Here is a 12500-nt window from a genome sequence, read left to right on the forward strand (position 1 = left end):
CCTGAAAGTGTATTACTTCTGAAAGCCACTGTAACTTTCTATTAACAGTAATCACGATATGGCGCCATTTCAGAGTACGGACAAGGCACGTACACAAGTGATATAGCACGTAATTATATTGATGTGATTTGTATTACATAAACTCAACATCCTTTAATTTTTATTCCGGTATTTTTTTTCACGTACAGACCTAAAAATTAACACGTACAAAGACGTCATATTAGTTAGACTATCCTTTTGAGTCCTTTTTATTTTTTGTCTGTGTCTTATTGTCCTTTCTTATACATACTCAGTGACATTGGCAACTACATCAAAAAGATACCGTAAAAAGTAGCAACGTATGTAGTAAGAATCAACTGTACCGCACACAATAGATGATGAATGAAGCGAATGACGTGAATGCAGACTGAGAGCAAACGAATAAGGGAAACAAAAGGCCTGGCAAAAAAGAGAATAGACAAATAAGAGGCATGGAAGTGGCGTGTGGGGCTGCTCAATGTGTTCCTTATTTGCTCCACTCTCGAGGGACATGAACGCACGAGGAGGAGGAGGAGGGACATGAAGCACTCTGAAATGAACGATGGGAGGAAGAAGTGAGGGGAAATAGAAGTGAGGTGGAGAGTATTGATAATTCCTCCCTAGTTCATCGTTTTACTGAGAATCGAATCGTGGGAGGCAAAGATGAGAATAAACATGCGATTAAAAGTAATGGTAACACAATATAATGAAATAGTACAAAATTTAGAATAGTGTAAGATCATGCAAAATAATACAGAAATTCTCAGTGAAAAAGAGTTAAGAGACTCAGAGACTATAAATGGTGGAAGGAATAATGGACAGCATACAGCAGGGTACATCACACTGTAAATATGATGTGCCTATTATTTTCTTCCTTTCCTTCTCTCTCTCTCTCTTTCTTTTGACCCCCTATCGGAGAGGTGATGGTGGTGGGGGTGGTGGTGGTCGCCTTGCCCCCAGCCCTCCCCAAGCCCCGCCCTCCCCGCCAGTGCAGTGGACGGCCGCTAATACCTGGTCATCAACCGGAATATTAACTGGGAAAAGCGAACCATAATGCTACAATGTTTAAAGCGTGTTTGAGCCTCCCCACCCTCCTCCTCCTCGTCCTCGTCCCTTCTCCTCTTCCTCTGTTTCATCCTTACCCTTCCTCGCTCGCCTGCCCCGCCCTCACACTCTTCACAACCCCGCCTACCTCCTCCCCGCTCGATTCATATCCCCACCCTATTCCTGCCCCACTGCCCTTGTGCTAGGCCCTCCCTTTACCCTTTACCCCATTCACCCCCGCCCTTCCCCGCACCTCTGCCCCGCCCCGACATTACCTGTGGTTCGCGTGCTCACTGATGGAAGAAAGAAAGAGTGAAGGAGAAATAATTAATGGCCCCATGATTATTATTTATTCAGGACCCTCGGCTCGTCAGTCATGCAGTGGCCGACAATCATAGAGGAGGCGCGTCCATCCCTGTAGTATGCAAGGCGGCGGCTCTTTAACTAACAAATACAAGGCAAGGAGTAGTGAGGGGGAGGGAGTGAAGGCATCATCAAGGCGCCTTATACGATACTCGCGGGATACGCGTTGTGTAGCGAAGCGTGTTTTCTTGTTACCCCATACACACGTGGGCTTTACGATAGCCATAACGCGCCCGGAATGGAGTTTAAGTGGAGGCAACGTGGTTTTACTTCCTACCCCTTTTTGCTCCTCCGTGCGTGCGTCTGTCCTTCCTTCCCGTCTGGCGGCGAGTGCAGGGCGATACCAAGCTGCACTGGTGTGTAGGTACGACTTGTTGAGCCCCTTGAATGGGACAACAATGCCTTCGTATGTGTGCTTCTGCTTAATAAGGCAAACCCTGGCCGGCTAACCACACACAGTCCCAAGGCGTTCTGGAACACCCACCAGCCAGCCTAACAAAGCGCGCGCACACAAACACGCCTCCTCGTCACCTGCTTATCAGCTGAGCGCTTGTAAGGTAATTAAGCAGCACAGCCTTATCACGTAAAGCATCAAAGACAACACCCCCGTTGCCCAGGTAACGTCCACACTAGTCCTATGCCCGCCCACCTGCCTTCAGTCCCTCGCCACACCCTTTGCAGCTCCTTTCCACATCCTCGCCAGCCCCTACCAAGACTCTCATAACTCCACCCCACCACACCTTTCCTGAGACTCCCTTTCCTGCAACTAATTAACACGGTCGAGCGGATGGATTTGACGCTGCCTAGTTTACCTGCTGTCAGGGGCCTTAATGGTTGTTAGCGTGTTGGAACAGGTGATTACCACCGGCCGTGTAGACCAGCCGCCCCACCGCTGCGACCATGTTTGGCGTTCACAGGGCGCCAGCTGCCTCTTCACAGAGATTTCGTGCTACATTGCCTGTCACTTCACTCAGTCAAGTGTTTACATCTGAGTTCCGTGTCCCTGTCCTGCCGTGCTCACCTTTGTTCCCGTTCTGCCTTTTCGTCCCTCATCCTTCCTCACCCATTTCCCGCCGCTCCTCCCTCGCCGCTGCTCCCACAATGCCGTGGTGCGGGCGGCGGCCAGGCGTGATGGAACACAAACATGCCGCGTGTGCCTCGTTGTCCCGCCACGCACCAAGACGGGAGGGCAGCTGGTCTTCCAATCACCACCTCAGCCTCGTGACAGTGTTGACCCGTGGTGAGTGTACTAAATCTTTCTGCCTTACTCTACACCACTATCAGCTAACGAGTTTGTCAATAGAATATAAACTCGCAAATGTCTGCACGTGTGTTTATTTTCTCTAAAATTAATAGCCTCGGTAATTAACCGCGCTGCCGGCAGGTGATATATACACACAGCGGAGCGATGAGTGTATTGCCTGTACATGCGAAGACTATTATGGATATTAAAATGCCTGAAGGAGAAACGACCAATGGGGAAAGGACAGAGGCGCCGTAGGGGGAAAATGGAAGGTCGATCGATTGCTTGAGGGCAAAGTAGGGGAAGAAAAATCGAGTCAGTGAAGAAAAACAGAAGAGAAAAATAGGTTCCCCAAAAGAGAAAATAAAAAAAAGATGAAAAGCTTACTGATTTATGAAGAGATTACTTAAGGATAAGGAGGATGGCAAGGGTTTATCCTTAGGAGGGAAGTAGTGAAAGGAGGGTTGCCTTGGCAGTGATGGGAGGAACGCAAAATTTACTACAGGAATGTGTCTTGGGAGGAAAAAGAGGAACCGAGATCTGAGAGTAATGAGGAAAATTCATGACACGCAGAAGAGAAAAGAGGAGCAGGAATTCACTTATACAGGGAAAATGAAAGAATGAGGGGAGAGAGCGAGAGAGAGAGAGAGAGAGAGAGAGAGAGGAGAAGAGAGAGAGAGAGAGAGAGAGAGAGAGAGAGAGAGAGAGAGAGAGAGGGAGAAGGTGGAAGGGAGATGAACAGAGGAACGGAGGAAAGGAATCGCCAGATGGAGAGATGGATGGCGAGGAGACTTCTGGCCCCTCGGAGAATCTACCTGCAGGAGGGCAATAAATCTGTGCAGTTTTTGGAGTATTTGAAGAATGCAGGGGACGAGGCGAAGTTAACAGAGACTTGAATTTTCCCCCCTCCAGTCCAGGACGCTGCGTGGGGGACATTCCTCAAATACTCGACAGCAACAATAATGATTTTCCTGCCGTCAGAAGGCCGTGAGAGACGCCAGCTCCCTTCCGAAGCGTGGCGGCTGATGCACTGCGCCGCCGCCCCCTGGGAGTGGAGAGCACTTCAAAGAGCTCAGCAGTTGTAATCGTGAAAGCAAATCCTGAAGGACGGCATTAAAGGCACTCGCAAATTGAGCTAAACTTTTGTAGTTGGTAATGAGAGGACGCAATTTGGCAGCTCGAGTTTAAGGGGCGATGTTTCGGTGTGTTTATGACTGTTTGCCTTCCCCTCACGACGGATCTGCTCGCTGGTTTCAACTTGCCTCACTTTTCAGAGTGGCATCAACTCATCATCTGGTGCTCGTGCGGCTCACACCGGCACTCCGAGGCAACAGGAGCTCCAGGAACGTAACATTACAAAAAGCTACTGAAAGTGAATCTAACACGTGCTGCCATTAAGCCACTGTGCTGCGCTGGGCTCAAGGTCACCGCTTATCGAGCCTGACCACTCACCTTGAACGGCAGGAGAATTAACGGGCACTTGAGTAAAGCTGCGGAATGCTAACTTTCGTAATCAGGTGTCCAACTCGGCTGTGTCCCAGGGTGAAGGACTTTTCCGTACCCTTCTCAGCTCAGGGGCCAAGCAGGCGGTGGTGTGTGGTGGTGTGTGGTGGTGTGTGGTGTTGCGTGGTGAGTTAAGTGAAAATATACGTATTCCTCATTCCTTATACTCCATTTTCTTTACGTTCTCATTATGTGTGAATTAAATAACTATAACAACCCTTTTCTCCATTCCCTCTTTGCCTTTTTAGTATACTGTTATAAAAACTAAGTCGTTGTATGTACTACGTATCCACCTCTCTCTCTCTCTCTCTCTTTCTCTCTCTCTCCTCTCTCTCTCTCTCTCTCTCTCTCTCATCTCTCTCTCTCTCTCTCTCTCTCTCTCTCTCTCTCTCTCTCTCTGCCGGCTGCATCCTCCAGCTGCGGCCAGGACAGCGCGACATCGCCACCCTGCCAGATAACACCTGCTAACATTTCACCCGTCGCGCGTCGAAAAAAAGGCAAGAAAAAAACAGTGTTAAAAATGCCAATGTTGTGCAAAGGGGTGACGAGGAGAACGTCTCAGTTAATTACTCTACTGGATTCTCTCTCTCTCTCTCTCTCTCTCTCTCTCTCTCTCTCTCTCTCTCTCTCTCTCTCTCTCTCTCTCTCTCTCTCTCTCTCTCTCTCTCTCAAGTTAGATATAAGTGAAACACAGTAAAAAGTGTGAAAGAAGGAATGGAGAACAAACAAGGGAGAATAACAAGGAAGGAAGAAAGGAAGACAGAAGGAGAGGAGTGAAGATGTAAACTGTTTACCTTTAATCTCTACAAATTATGGCCAGCGACCGCCATAAATATTTACCTTCTGCCGCCCCCGCCTGATTATTTTCTTGGTGCGGCGGAGTCATGTTGCTGTTGAGACCCACAACATTCCCCGTCACCTTCCTCACACCATCCCTTGTGCTCCCAGCCCTACCCCTCGTCCCTGTCCCCTCGTATTACACCTTCCTCCCACCGTCCCCTCACACCCACCTCTGTTCCCTCATGTTTCTCCCCTCTGTCATCTCCCTCACCCCTCTCCTCTTACGCCTAGTCAACACTCGCCTCTTCGTCGCCTCCTGGTTTTTTATCTTATCTTTTGACAAATTTGTCGTGTAATATCTCTGGCATGCGGCACCAAATGACCCAGTTGTTGTGACGCCGTGGATCAAACAATCAACTTTGTCACTCATTCATGCGGCCTCCTCTCCTCTCACCTCTTTGTTCCCCCTCTTACTTCTCTAGGCTACCTCTCCTACCTCACATCCCCATTCCTTATCGTTATCGCTGTTATACTGAGCTGACGCGTCTCTCTTTCAGGTCATAACTCGTCATTTCATAGGCGCGTATTTTTAAACCCTCAGATACTTTGCATTTTCGTCAGGATTGTTTTCCTAGACCACAGAAAACGACTGTTCGTTTTTCATGGATGTTTTCCTCATAAATGGTGCAGAATCCTTATTAAACTATTATTATTAAACTATCACTAGGGTCATGAAAACAACCTTGAAAACTCCATTAACTTTCATCACAGGCTCTTGAAACCAGCCAAGATGAGATCTCGAGTTGTTAAAGAATACAGAGCACATCCTCAGCCTCCATTTGTAGCGTCATTGTCGTCTCTTGTAATCGGTGCTTGAATATGAGTGCATGAATAGCTGGTTAAAGAGTCATGCCCTTGTTGCGTCATTTGGTTCATGGTGATAGAAAGGAGAGCAGCGGGACCTTGAGGTAGCAGCTTCCTTCTCTTTCTCTTTATGGCCTGGGAACTCCCGCCAGACTGTCATGGTACCTCCCCGTTATAACACGGATTAGATGAGCTGTTTCCTCTCTTCTTTACTTTTTGTGGGACGGAGTTGCGCCGAGTTACTATCACAACTTAATGACGTGTCTTTTACTAGTTACGAGAGATAATACATGCGCATATTATCCTAGTAAAAAATCCACATAATTCACGTAACACATGTCATATGATTCTCTTTCACAGGTAAATAAATTATTTTCAATACCTTTTCAACCTACGAGTGTGTGTGTGTGTGTGTGTGTGTGTGTGTGTGTGTGTGTGTGTGTGTGTGTGGCGGAGCAGAAACCCACACGATGCCCTCATGTGCCCCCATCCCAGCAACACCAAGTCAATCAGGGGAGGGAGAGGGGTGAGAGCAGTAAGGGGAGAAGGAGGCGGGGTCAGTGGTGAGGGAGTTAAGCTTATCTACCCTACGGCGCCTTAGACTCGCTGGTATCCTCGTCACTGAGACCAGATTCATTTAACGAGGCTGCCAGAGGGTTCCCCAAACGTATTAATCAGGTTCAGAACTTGTTGATGTTGTTGTTGATGGTGTTAGTGGTGGCGGGTGATGGTGATGACGATGCGGATTGTGCTCATTGTGGAGATATTGGACCAGTAACACGAGGAATGGTTGTGTAGATGGTGATGATAGTGAGTAACTGAGGAATTGCTGGTGTGTGTGTGTGTGTGTGTGTGTGTGTGTGTGTGTGTGTGTGTAGCGGTGGCGATGTTTTATGGTGGGGATGAGTACGTGGGGATGGTGCACTTGTTATGGTGGTGAGGTGGCAAAGTGGTGACAGAGTGATGTGGTGGTGATGTTTGGTGGTAGTGTTGTGGTGGTGGTGGTGATGCATTATTGTGGAGATGGTTGTAGATGTAGCAAGGTGGTGAGAGAGTGGAGTTGTGGTGGTGATGGTCTAGGTAACAGTGTTGTGATGTGGAAAGGACGACAGAGAGGAGATGAGGTGGAATCGTTGAGGCTTCTGGGTATGGAAGCAGTGTGATGTAGAGTGGTGGTAACTAAGTTGGTATTTATTACTGTTATGGTGTAGTGGTGGCAAGTGTCGGGACGGTGCATGGGTGGCGTGGTGGTGGTGGTGGTGGTGGGAAGGGTGGCAGCGAGAGGTGTTTCCCCAGCATCGTAAATTGCTGTTATAGTTTCAAAGATTGAGCCGTGGGAGAGTAGAGCGAACCGAGAACCCTTAAGGCATTCTCTCTCTCTCTCTCTCTCTCTCTCTCTCTCTCTCTCTCTCTCTCTCTCTCTCTCTCTCTCTCTCTCTCTCTCTCTCTCTCTCTTGCACACACACCACACATCCAGTATTGTTTTGTTTGTAATATTTCGAAAGTTTACAAAAAAAAAAAAAAACTACACGTGCGATATAGATTAGTCGTGAATTATTATACCTGACGTAACGTAACACATGCATAGATTAATTAATAGCATATCCAATAGTATGGATTAATATATGCGATAAATATCATAGTATTATTCACATGAAACGGTAGGAATAATATCACGGGCGTATGCTGCATAGAATTAATTGATATATTAATCAACAACTGAATGAACAGATGAATTATATAGATGGTAGGTTGGTGGATAAATGCCATAGATGGATAGATGAAAACGTAGAGATTTAGATAGTAGATACTGAGATATTTAGATATTTAGATACTGAGATGGACAGATGGACTGATAGACAGACAGATAGATAGGGAGATAGATAGATAAAACGACACAGACAAATGGATCAATAGATAAATAAATATCCAGCCAGCCAGACACCCAGCCAGCCTGTTAACCAGATAGATAGAAAAACTGACAAAGAAACAGACATACGAACGGAAAGAAGAGAGAGAGAGAGAGAGAGAGAGAGAGAGAGAGAGAGAGAGAGAGAGAGAGAGAGAGAGACACACACACAAGCAGACATATAAATAGATAGACTAAAACACTGACAGACCGAGAGACAGAGAATTAGCAAGACACTGAAACAAACAGCTAGACAAAAAGATACAAAAAACAATACAGCCAATCAATAAACAGACTCAGAAAAACAACAGCACGCATCATAAGATCTTATCGCCGACTTGGGAAGCAGGAGGTGTAAGTCACTGTAAGCTGCTTCAGTACCGGACACTGACGAAGCACCAGACGGCGGACCTTTGCTGGCTCGCTCGTGGGTGATGGGTGCGGGAGTGAGGCAGAGGAGGGGGTCGGGTGAGGGTGAGGGTGAGTGGCGCCGGTAGTTCTGGTCACCATGGAGTTCAAGATTAATAGCGTGGTATAAACTGAGGAGACGACGGGAGAGAAAACGTATAGGTAACTAATTTTCCCGTCACCTGCACGAGAGAGAGAGAGAGAGAGAGAGAGAGAGAGAGAGAGAGAGAGAGAGAGAGAGAGAGAGAGAGAGGGAGAGAGAGAGAGGTAAGACAGGTTAGGGAGAAAAATGCAAGTTGGTCAGTTGGTTGGGTGCCATAGATCTTTAACCGCCACGAAAAATGTGAGGATTAGGGAGCGAGGAGAGAGAACTTGAGGTAAATTAGGGAGGTAAGAGGTAATCAAGGGACATATTTTATGCATCATGGCTCTAGGGGAAGGCGGCTTTGGGACGTGGCCACAGGGATGGGCGCCCAAGAGAGCATCTGCGTACGTATGGAGTTGGTTTTATATTTGCAATCTCAGAGTTACTTACTTTCACTTCCGGCTGGTGGTAATGAGGGTGTTCAGTATTCTCTCGTCTCTCTCTCTCTCTCTCTCTCTCTCTCTCTCTGTCAAGTCGGGTGTTTATTCCCAATGTGCTTTGTAGCGGCGCGGGCAAATAGCAAAGCCACCAGTATAATAGTCCCTGATTCAGCGACGTGATTATTACCTGCCTGTAGTAATTAGCAAGCCATCAAGCGAACCTCTCTTTTGGATTGCAGGTGTGACGGGTGCCTGACCCCTGCCTCCGAGAACCGCGTCTTAGGTGAGTTAGACCATCCATTGTACTTTTGTTTCCCTCATAAGAGGAGGAAAAAATCGCATCCACCAGAATAGCAATGTGTGTCGGGGAAGGAGGAGGATGGAAGGGGGGGGGAGAGGAAGGAAGGGGATGATGGATAACCCTTCGTCTTCCTCTGTTGCACAAGCATGAGGAGCCGCGTGCCGCCGGACAGCTGGTTTGACAGACACAGCTGACTGACAGATTGTGTTTGCCTCGCGCCGCGCTCTGCCTCGGGGAAGAGATAACGAGCTTGAATACACTGACGCTTCCTCCTCCTCCTCCTCCTCCTCCTCCTCCTCCTCTTGCCGCTGACCGAGGCTGACGGATGGCTACAAGGTTTTGCTCTCTGCGCAGACATTATGGACTGGCCAGACACGCCACCGGCCGCTTGCTATCACTCGCGAAGCTGGATTGCTGCTCCGACTGCTTGAGGGGACTGACCCAGCTTGGCGTCCCCACACTGCCTCGCCGCGCCCCTCATGTGGTACGCCCATCACTTAAGTTTTACTGTCAGCTTTTTTTCCGTCTCATAAGCCACTGATGGAGAAAGATGGAGGAGGAGAAGGAGGAGGAGGAGAAGAAAGATGGAGAGAGAAAACGAGGAAGAAGAAACAAAGGAGAGTAACAGGAACGAACAAGAACAGAAGTTAGTGGAAAAAAAAACGAAGAAAAAAAAGAAACAGATAACGAAAAGAGGGAGAAAAGAAAGAGAAACTTTATAGATAAGAGAAAGGAGAGGAAGGAAGGGACCCAGAGGAGCATTATAGTACTCAAATAACATCTCCTGGCCGCGGCTTAGGGTAGGTCGGGGCTTAGAAGGGGATGAGGGACGGACGGATGGCGTGAGGTCGTGGTGCAGGGCTGAGGACGCCTGGGGATGCCGGGGATGCTGGAGATGGGAGATTATGAGGTCCGTAAGGCGGCTTTAGCGATGAGTGATAATAAGGATATGTGTTAGTCCTGTGGCTACAAGGAATGGCACTTGGCAAGCAGCGAGGAGCCGCGGGAGGTGGGATGGCGCGGCGTCGAGAAGCAGGGGCGGGCCAGCGAGTGGTGTGGTTTCTGACTTGTTGTTCCATATGGTTTGTGTTTAGTGGAAGTAGTGGTGGTTGCTGTAATTGTAGTTATTGGTGGTGGTGTTTGGGGGTCATTGCGGTGGCGGTGGTGGCGGTGAATGCTTACGTTGTGCAGTGGTTATGGTAAGTGGTGGTGGTGGTGGTGGTGGTGGTGGTGGTGGTGGTTTGCAGCGCGTAGCTTTGCAAACAGTTATGTGGCTGCTGGTACTCGTATGCTGCCTCCTTATGCGTCATGTTAATGCGTGAGGAATGGAGTTCACCCTCTCTCTCTCTCTCTCTCTCTCTCTCTCTCTCTCTCTCTCTCTCTCTCTCTCTCTCTCTCTCTATTTTCTTAGTCAAAGTGATGGCAGGGTATGATAATGGCGGCCTTCAGAAAATAGGTTTAGGGGTGGTGGTAGCAGTAGTAGTGGTAACAGTAATAGTAGTAGTAGTAGTAGTAGCAGTAGTAGTAGTAGCAGCAGCAGTAGTGGTTGATGGTGGTGATAGTACTGGTGGTGGCGGCAGCGGCATACTCTAAGAAGAAGAACGAAAAAAAAAAAAACAGTAGCGCCAAGAAATACTTAAGATCTCCATAATAAGCAGTCTCTTCGATTACTGATGCATCCCCGAGACGCATACGGCATGAGGTAACCTTAGCAACACCTTTTTGTATAGTCGTATATTAACCTGTACCCATACTTTTCCTGCACCCACCCCATTGCACTACATCACCCAGCCTCGGTCCACCGGTAGAGAATAAAAATGCAAAGGAGTCTCATCGCACAAGGGAAAAATGAAAAGGTATACGAGATTGATAACCGTAATAACCTCAGACCTCTCGCTTACATCAGCATAAATCTCATCAAAGGTATGGCTTTCTCCCCCTATACGAAAAAAAAAAAGAGAATAAGAATGTCTGATGGATAAAGAAATAGGGCTAAGTATTTTTCCCATAGCTCCGAGGCATTCATCTCCTGCTCACCTGCCGTTCATCTCCTCTAAAATAGCACCGCTCACTTCATCACGCGGTTATCCATTCCAGGACAAATTTGGACGCTGCATAGAGACGAATTCTTTTAGTGTGGGATTTCACTCGGCAGGGGGAGAGAAAACGGGAGTATAGAGGTGTGTGGAAGGATATAGCTGGTCAGGATGGGGAACGAAAGGAGTGGGATATAAAGCTTTAGTATGGTTACAAGGAAGTGGAGTATAGATGGAAAAGAGTAGCATCATTTAGATAGGTAGACTGATGGAATGGGAACTAAACGAGATACAGAAATAAAAGAGGTGATGGTTGCAGGGGTGAGACGAAAGGGTAGATAAGGAGGACACCAAGTAAGGGAGATGGGTAAGAGGATAGAGGGAGAAAATAGAAAACAAATAAGTTGGACAAGAATGAAAAAAAGCGGAGAAAAAAGTAGGATGAGAGAGAGAGAGAGAGAGAGAGAGAGAGAGAGAGAGAGAGAGAGAGAGAGAGAGAGAGAGAGAGAGAGAGAGAAGAAAAAATAAGTGAAATAGTGGAGGTGGAAGAGATGAGATAAGTGGGAGGAAGAAAATGAATAGAGGAGGAGGAAATAAAGACAAATATAAAATAGATAAGGAAAAGACAGATGAACAGTATATATGTACTCGTACAACGTAATCATAGACTTCTACTGACGAGACCCAAAATACAGGAAGACAAAAAACTAACATGAAAATATAAACTACTAGATGATAAAAGGTAAAACTAAACACGAGGTAAAGAAGGAACAAAAGCAGCTCTTAACTCTAACCACATACTGAAGGAAGATTGGTGGGAAGGAAGGAACGAAGGAAGGAAGGAAGGAAGGAAGACATAAACAATTCACGAATGATAAACATGATATGTAGTGAACGGACGTGAGGGAAAGCAGGGGGGATGATAAGTGGACGGTGCGTGATGATGGGTGAGGAGGAAAAGATAAAGGGAGGGTAAGAGGAAGAGGATAGGAAGGAAAGATAAATGCTTAAGGAGAGAGAGAGAGAGAGAGAGAGAGAGAGAGAGAGAGAGAGAGAGAGAGAGAGAGAGAGAGAGAGAGAGAGAGAGAGAGAGACAAAGAACACAACTAAAATGGATAACCGATATTAAGAGCTCGGCAGATCACAATGGAAAGAGAAAGGAAAACGATCGTAAGACTAACGGGGAAACATCGCCGGAAAAAAAAGAAAAAAAAAGGCGCAGGAAGAGAAGTACCAAGACAAAAGACCAATAAACATGATAAATTGTAATCACAAAGAGAGACAAAAAATATATTACGACGTGATTATGTGTGATTGATAAGGGTTGTAAGAAATATATTACCGAGAGAGAGAGAGAGAGAGAGAGAGAGAGAGAGAGAGAGAGAGAGAGAGAGAGAGAGAGAGAGAGAGAGAGAGAGAGATGTGATAATGACAATGTGAGAATGCAATCAGACGACACAGGAGCGAGAGAACAGAGTGAGACAGACAATTAATGGTGTGTGTGTG

General features: G+C 47.1%; 1 protein-coding gene across 6 annotated transcripts in view; it reads left to right on the forward strand.

Annotated features, from left to right (window-relative positions):
• Nucleotides 1-12500, forward strand: part of LOC135100682 (helix-loop-helix protein ngn-1-like) — a 589312-nt gene that overhangs the window by 14144 nt on the left and 562668 nt on the right. For 4 of the 6 annotated variants that reach the window (XM_064003833.1, XM_064003840.1, XM_064003836.1 and 1 more), the window contains exon 1: nt 8905-8940. The exons of the other annotated variants lie outside the window; for them this stretch is intronic. The gene's annotated coding sequence lies outside the window, so the exon portion shown is untranslated. Of the gene's footprint in view, nt 1-8904; nt 8941-12500 lie in introns of those variants that run through there. 6 annotated transcript variants of the gene reach the window in all.

The sequence above is a fragment of the Scylla paramamosain genome, chromosome 5 (genome assembly GCF_035594125.1).
Source record: "Scylla paramamosain isolate STU-SP2022 chromosome 5, ASM3559412v1, whole genome shotgun sequence".
Classification (NCBI taxonomy): Eukaryota; Metazoa; Arthropoda; class Malacostraca; order Decapoda; family Portunidae; genus Scylla; species Scylla paramamosain.